Below are 7615 nucleotides of genomic sequence, written 5' to 3'. Positions count from 1 at the left end.
TTTACCATGACTGATACCAATACCAATATGAGAAAATGACTATTTTAAACAGCAGGGGGCAGTAAAATACCACTTATTGGCTTAACATGCCATTAATTCATATCATTTTCACCTTTTTAACTGTTATAGAGGCAAATTTTGTCCGATCTGTCTGAAAATTTTCATGCTTGTTCAGGGTGATATTTCACACGTTCTGACTTGTTTTTAAGAAGGTCTGAGCATTGATTAAAGAGATATAGGCTTTCGGGGACACTTGGTAAAGGCCAGATTTTGAAGTGAACCTATTATAGCTATCCAAATGAAGTAGTTCAACTTTTTCTGACAATTATTGATCTAGTGAGTCCAGAGAATTGTATTGCACTAGTTTTGAACATTATGATATGAAAATTATATGATCAGAGATGGAAAAGACCATTTACAGCCAATACAGGCAGTTTACCATAGGAAATATATGATTTTAAAGCTTTTTAACAGTTATAGCGCCACCTATCGTCCGATCTCCATAGAATTTTTCATGCTTGTTAATGATGTTATGTCACATATGCTGACCAATTTTTGTGAAGTTCTGAGTTTTTATTTAGGATTTATAGGCTTTTTAATGTATTTTGACACGCCCATTTTATAAATTACCCTATTACAGCCATCCAAATGCAAAAGTTCAACTTTTTTTTGATAATTATTGATCTAGAGAGTCCAGAGAATTGTCCTAGACTGGTCTGGTTCCGATCGGGCAAAAAACCTAGGACTAGTTCGCAAAAGTAGGTTTTTAACATATTAATGAATAATTAATGAACAGTTTGATTGACAGCAATGGTTCTTGAGGCAAAGTTGTTCAGGATGAGGAGATCTATCAAATGATATGCATATTGTGTGGATATTTGTAACACCACGTGATTACAGAGCCGTAAAACTCGTCAGCGCCAACTAGTGGCCGATTTCTTTCAAAATTCTTACAGACCTTTAGGGCCATGAGCCGAACATGCCCATTGAGTTTCGTTCCGATCGGCCTCCGTTAACCTTGTCTAATAGGTGCTCAAACTTCGTTGGCCAATGGCGGCCATGTTTTTTGAGATACGCCAATGTCCTCATACACATACATGGCACCTTGGACCAAGACACTGCATACCAATTTTCAAGTCAATCGGACTAACGGTCAGGTGGTTATAGCCTGTTTTATGTTTTTTTCATTTTATAGCGCCACCATGAGGCCAATCGTCGCGATTTTTTTACTGTGACCCCAGAGTAAGCTCATACACATGTGTACCAAGTTTGGTGAAGATACCTCATTTACATCGGGAGTTATAGCCATTTTAGTAAAATAGGCCCCTCCCACAACGTACGTTTTGGCGCCCCTTAGCGACCGTGAATCGAAATTTCCACTTTTTTTCGATAATTATTGATATTCAGTCTCCAGAGAACATTTCTGCACTAGTTTGGTTCCAATCGGGCAAAAAACCAGGGACTAGTTCGCAAAAGTAGATTTTTGACAAAATTCAAAATGGCGGAAAATCTATCATGGCGGAAATAAAATCGGAGATATACGTTTTGTTCGTCAGGCGTCCAGCTTTCCAATGATATAAGACACTTGAGTCTACGACATACGGTCTAGGAGTTATGAGCAGTTTCGCGCTTTTGGTTGTTATAGCGCCACCTATGGGCCAATCGGGGTCATAATCTCTGAACCTTTCCTCGATTTTTGTACTACCATCTGTCAAAGTTTCAAAGTTCCAGCTCTTACGGTTTGGGCTGCACGATGCGTTTTACGGCGGAATAATAATAATAATAATTAAAGCTGCAAGCAGCATTTATCGGGGTTCAAGCAGTTAAAGCCTTTTAGGCATTTAAGCACAAAAGCATCAAAAGTTATTAAGATTTATTTAGCAAGCATGTAATCACGGACATAATAGATGGAAAAGACCATTTACAGCCAATACAGGCAGTTTACATAGGAAATATATGGTTTTAAAGCTTTTTAACAGTTATAGCGCCACCTATCGTCCGATCTCCATAAAATTTTGCATGCTTGTTAATGATGTTATGTCACATATGCTGACCAATTTTTGTGAAGTTCTGCATTTTCATTTATGATTTATAGGCTTTTGACTGTATTTTGCCACGCCCATTTTATAAATGACCCTATTACAGCCATCCAAATGCAAAAGTTCAACTTTTTTTGATAATTATTGATCTAGAGAGTCCAGAGAATTGTCCTAGACTGGTCTGGTTCCGATCGGGTGAAAAACCTAGGACTAGTTCGCAAAAGTAGGTTTTAGACATATTCGTGAATATTTAATGAACGGTTTGATTGACAGCAATGGTTCTTGAGGCAAAGTTGTTCAGCATGAGCAGATCTATCAAATGATATGCATATTGTGTGGATGAGTGTAACACCACGTGATTACAGAGCCATAAAACTCGTTAGCGCCAACTAGTGGCCGATTTCTTTCAAAATTCTTACAGACCTCTAGGGCCATAAGACGAACATGCCCATCGAGTTTCGTTCTGATCGGCCTCCGTTAACCTTGTCTAATCGGTGCTCAAACTTCATTGGCCGATAGCGGCCATGTTTTTTGAGATACGCCAATGTCCTCATATACATACATGGCACCTTGGACCAAGACACTGCATACCAATTTTCAAGTCAATCGGACTAACGGTCAGGTGGTTATAGCCTGTTTTATGTTTTTTTCATGTTATAGCGCCACCATGTGGCCAATCGCCGCGATTTTTTTACCGTGACCTCAGATTGACCTCTTACACATGTGTACCAAGTTTGGTTAAAATACCTCTTTTACTTCTGGAGTTATAGCCATTTTAGTAAAATAGGCTCCTCCCACAACGTTAATTTTGCACCCCCTAGCGACCATGAATCGAAATTTCAACTTTTTTTCGATAATTATTGATCTTCAGACTCCATAGAACAATTCTGCACTGGTTTGGTTCCGATCGGGCGAAAAACCAGGGACTAGTTTGCAAAAGTAGATTTTAGACAAAATTCAAAATGGCGGAAAATCTATCATGGCGGAAATAAAATCGGAGATATACGTTTTGTTCGTCAGGCGTCCAGCTTTCCAATGATATAAGACACTTGAGTCTATGACTTACGGTCTAGGAGTTATGAGCAGTTTCGCGCTTTTGGTTGCTATAGCGCCACCTATGGGCCAATCGGGGTCATAATTTGATAACCTCTCCTCGATTTTTGTACTACCATATGGCAAAGTTTCAAAGCTCTAGCCCTTACGGTTTGGGCTGCACGATGCGTTTTACGGCAGAATAATAATAATAATAATAATAATTAAAGCTGCAAGCAGCATTTATCGGGGTTCAAGCAGTTAAGGCCTTTAAGCACAAAAGCATCAAAAGTGATTAAGTTTTATTTAGTAAGCATGTAACTACTGACATAATAGATGGAAAAGACCATTTACAGGAAATACCATAGGAAATATATGGTTTTAAAGCTTTTTAGCAGTTATAGCGCCACCTATCGTCCGATCTCCGTGAAAATTGGCATGCTTGTTAATGATGTTATGTCACATATGCTCACCAATTTTTGTGAAGTTCTGAGTTTTCATTTAGGATTTATAGGCTTTTTAATGTTTTTTTGCCACGCCCATTTTCTAAATGACCCTATTACAACCATCTACATGCAAAAGTTCAACTTTTTTTTTGATAATTATTGATCTAGAGTGTCCAGAGAATTGTCCTAGACTGGTCTGGTTTCGATCGGGCGAAAAACCTAGGACTAGTTTGCAAAAGTAGGTTTATAACATAATTACGAATATTTAATAACCGGTTTAATTGACAGCATTAGTTCTTGAGGCAAAGTTGTTCAGCATGAGCAGATCTATCAGATGATATGCATTTTGTGACGATAAGTGTAACACCACGTGATTACAGAGCCATAAAACTCGTTAGCGCCAACTAGTGGCCGATTTCTTTCAAAACTCTTACAGACCTCTAGGGCCATGAGTCGAACATGCCCATCGAGTTTCGTTTCGATCGGCCTCCGTTAACCTTGTCTAATAGGTGCTCAAATTTCATTGGTTGATGGCGGCCATGTTTTTCGAGATACGCCAATGTCCTCATAGACATACATGGCACCTTGGACCAAGACACTGCATACCAATTTTCAAGTCAATCGGACTAACGGTCACGTGGTCATAGCCGTTTTTATGTTTTTTTCATGTTATAGCGCCACCTAGTGATCAATCGTCGCGATTTTTTTACTGTGACCCCAGATTGAACTCATACACATGTGCACCAAGTTTGGTGAAGATATCTAATTTCATTCTCGAGTTATAGCCATTTTAGTAAAATAGGCTCCTCCCACAACATTAATTTATCACCCCCTGGCGATCAGGAATCGAAATTTCGACTTTTTTTCGATAATTATTGATATTCAGACTCCAGAGAACATTTCTGCACTGGTTTGGATCCAATTGGACAAAAAACCTAGGACTAGTTCGCAAAAGTAGGTTTTTAACTAAATTCAAAATGGCGGACAATTTGCATACAGGAAATGAAATCGGAGATATACGTTTTGACCTTCAGGTTTCCAGCTTTCCAGTGATATAAGACACTTGAGTCTACGTCATACGGTCTAGGAGTTATGAGCAGTTTCGCGCTTTTGGTTGCTATAGCGCCACCTATGGGCCAATTGGGGTCATATTCTCTGAACCTCTCCTCGATTTTTGTACTACCATCTGGCAAAGTTTCAAAGCTCCAGCTCTTACGGTTTGGGCTGCACGATGAGTTTTACGGCAGAAGAAAAATAATAATAATAATAATAATAATAATAATAATAATAATAAAAATCAGTACAATTACAATAGGGTTTCAGCACTTCGTGCTTGAACCCCTAATCAGCACAATTACAATAGGGTTTCAGCACTTCGTGCTTGAACCCCTAAAAATCAGTACAATTACAATAGGGTTTCAGCACTTCGTGCTTGAACCCCTAATAATTAAAGCTGCAAGCAGCATTTATCGGGGTTCAAGCAGTTAAGGCCTTTAAGGCATTTAAGCACAAAAGCATCAAAAGTTATTAAGATTTATTTAGCAAGCATGTAACCACTGACATAATAGATGGAAAAGACCATTTACAGCCAATACAGGCAATTTGCCATTGGATATATATGGTTTTAAAGCTTTTTAACAGTTATAGCGCCACCTATGGTCCGATCTCCATAAAATTGTTTACTGTGACCTCAAATTGAACCCATACACATGTGTACTGAGTTTGGTGAAGATATCTCATTTACTTCTTGAGTTATAGCCATTTGAGTAAAATAGGCTCCTCCCACAACGATTTGCCACATTCTAGAATTATTTAATATGATTCTAGCATGATTTACTATCATATACCATGTTCCAGAATGATTTATTAGGATTCTAGCATGATTTACCTTGATACACCTCATTTCAGTATTATTTACTATGATTTACAATGTTTTTAGCATGATTAACCACATTACTAGCAATTATGTGAAGTGTCAGTGCAAATGAGGTGATGAACACTGACAAAATATTATTGTGTTATAATAGTTAGTTATATACGTGATTTTTAGTGTGTGTCCAAGTATGAATGCAAAAGCACATGTAAAATATTTCATTATTAAGTAGAATGGCCAGCAGAGGGCAGTAGAAGACCACTTATTGGCTCACTTTCACTTTAAACCAGTTTTCTGCACTAAAGCAAACCAGTTTTTCCATGTTAACTCAATGCATGCTTACACACACACACACACACACACACACACACACACACACACACACACACACATACACACACAGCATAGTTAACCATGATTTACCATGATATACCACGTTCTAGTATTATTTACCAGGAGATAAACGACAATCTAGTATTATTTACTTTGATTTACCATGTTTCTAGCCTGATTTATCACATTACTAGCAATTTTTTGAAGTGTCAGTGCAAATAAAGTGGTTAACACTGACAAAATATGATTGTGTTATAATAGTTATTGCTATATAAGTGATTTTTTTAGTGTGTATTCAAGTATGAATGCAAGCACATGTTGAAATATTTCATTAATAAGTAGAATGGCCAGCAGAGGGCAGTAGAAGACCACTTATTGGCTCACTTTCACTTTAAACCAGTTTTCTGCACTAAAGCAAACCAGTTTATCCATGTTAACTCAATGCATGCTTACACACACACACACACACACACACACTTGTTTTTGTGGTATAGAAGGACACTGATGCCCAAACAAGTTTGGTGGTGGTATATGGGGACACCCCTTTCCCAATGCCCTACAGTGATGATACAAATATCAAAAATTTTGTTTTAATCTGCAGATCACAAATCTGACTTCAAATGTTCTATACACACAACAGAACAGAAAATATTACCATATGATATTTTGGTGGTACACAAGGACATTCCCGCCCATCCTAAAATGTTCCCGCCTATGACATAATTGTGATTTTTGGGGCCCGACTTGATTATGAGGACACTCTTTTTACAATACACTAAATATGTCATTTCAGTGGATTACAGGGACCAATGTGTTTTACTGGTACATGACCACACACACACACAAACCTGACAACACAGTGTATTACCAAGACTAAGGTGATTTAAGAGGACTGGATCTTAAACACAATACACAACTGCATAATCCAACATTATAAGGACGAGTGTGTTTAATGGTACATGCCCACACACACACACAAACCTGACAACACGGTGTATTACCAAGACTAAGGTGATTTAAGAGTACCGGATCTCAAATACAATACACAAAACAACTTGCAACATTACAGGGACAGAGGTGTTTTAGAAGTGCTTTAATTATGACTTCAATAATATCATCATAAACATTGAGTTTTTTCAGTTTTACCATGTAATACAATCATGACATACCATTTTAAGGGGAAAGTGACATCCACAAACTTAAAAACATGGTCAATAAAACTTGCACAACTGTGTGATCTTTCAGAAAGCATACAGTATCATTACTGTTTTGACATATTAAAATGACAAGCAGATGAACCATTCAAAACTTCGAAAAGATTGACAAAACAGCCCTTGGAAACAGGCACAATTTAAAGACGTCATTAAACAGGCTTTGAAATGTATAAAATGAACTCACTCAACATGCAATAAATGCTGCAACATGTAGAGAAACCGACTTACAAGGGACGGTTTACCTAAAGACAATTCTGTTATTTCCAGAAAATGTAAACAGAATTGTCAAGTTTCAAAGCAGAATTACAGAGATAACAGGAAAAGTATTCAACAAAGTTAGTTTGGGCTGTACATCAGCTCTAGAAGAGTATAGTGTCATTAGAATACAACTATCATTGTAAGTACAAAAGCTCTCATGTGTTTAGAGATTACTAAAGCATGTATTATTCTGTACAGAGAATGAGAGTGAGGCAGAAATTGAAAACCCACGGAAAGGATCCTCAGCGGTCTTACACTGCTGGCATTCAGTCAGTGTGGCCAGTTTTCCTTTGGTTATACACTCACCTAAAGGATTATTAGGAACACCTGTTCAATTTCTCATTAATGCAATTATCTAATCAACCAATCACATGGCAGCTGCTTCAATGCATTTAGGGGTGTGGTCCTGGTCAAGACAAT

This window comes from Scardinius erythrophthalmus (genome assembly GCF_964197995.2).
Source record: "Scardinius erythrophthalmus genome assembly, chromosome: 18".
Taxonomy (NCBI): Eukaryota; Metazoa; Chordata; class Actinopteri; order Cypriniformes; family Leuciscidae; genus Scardinius; species Scardinius erythrophthalmus.
Note: the sequence above shows the minus strand (reverse complement) of the source record.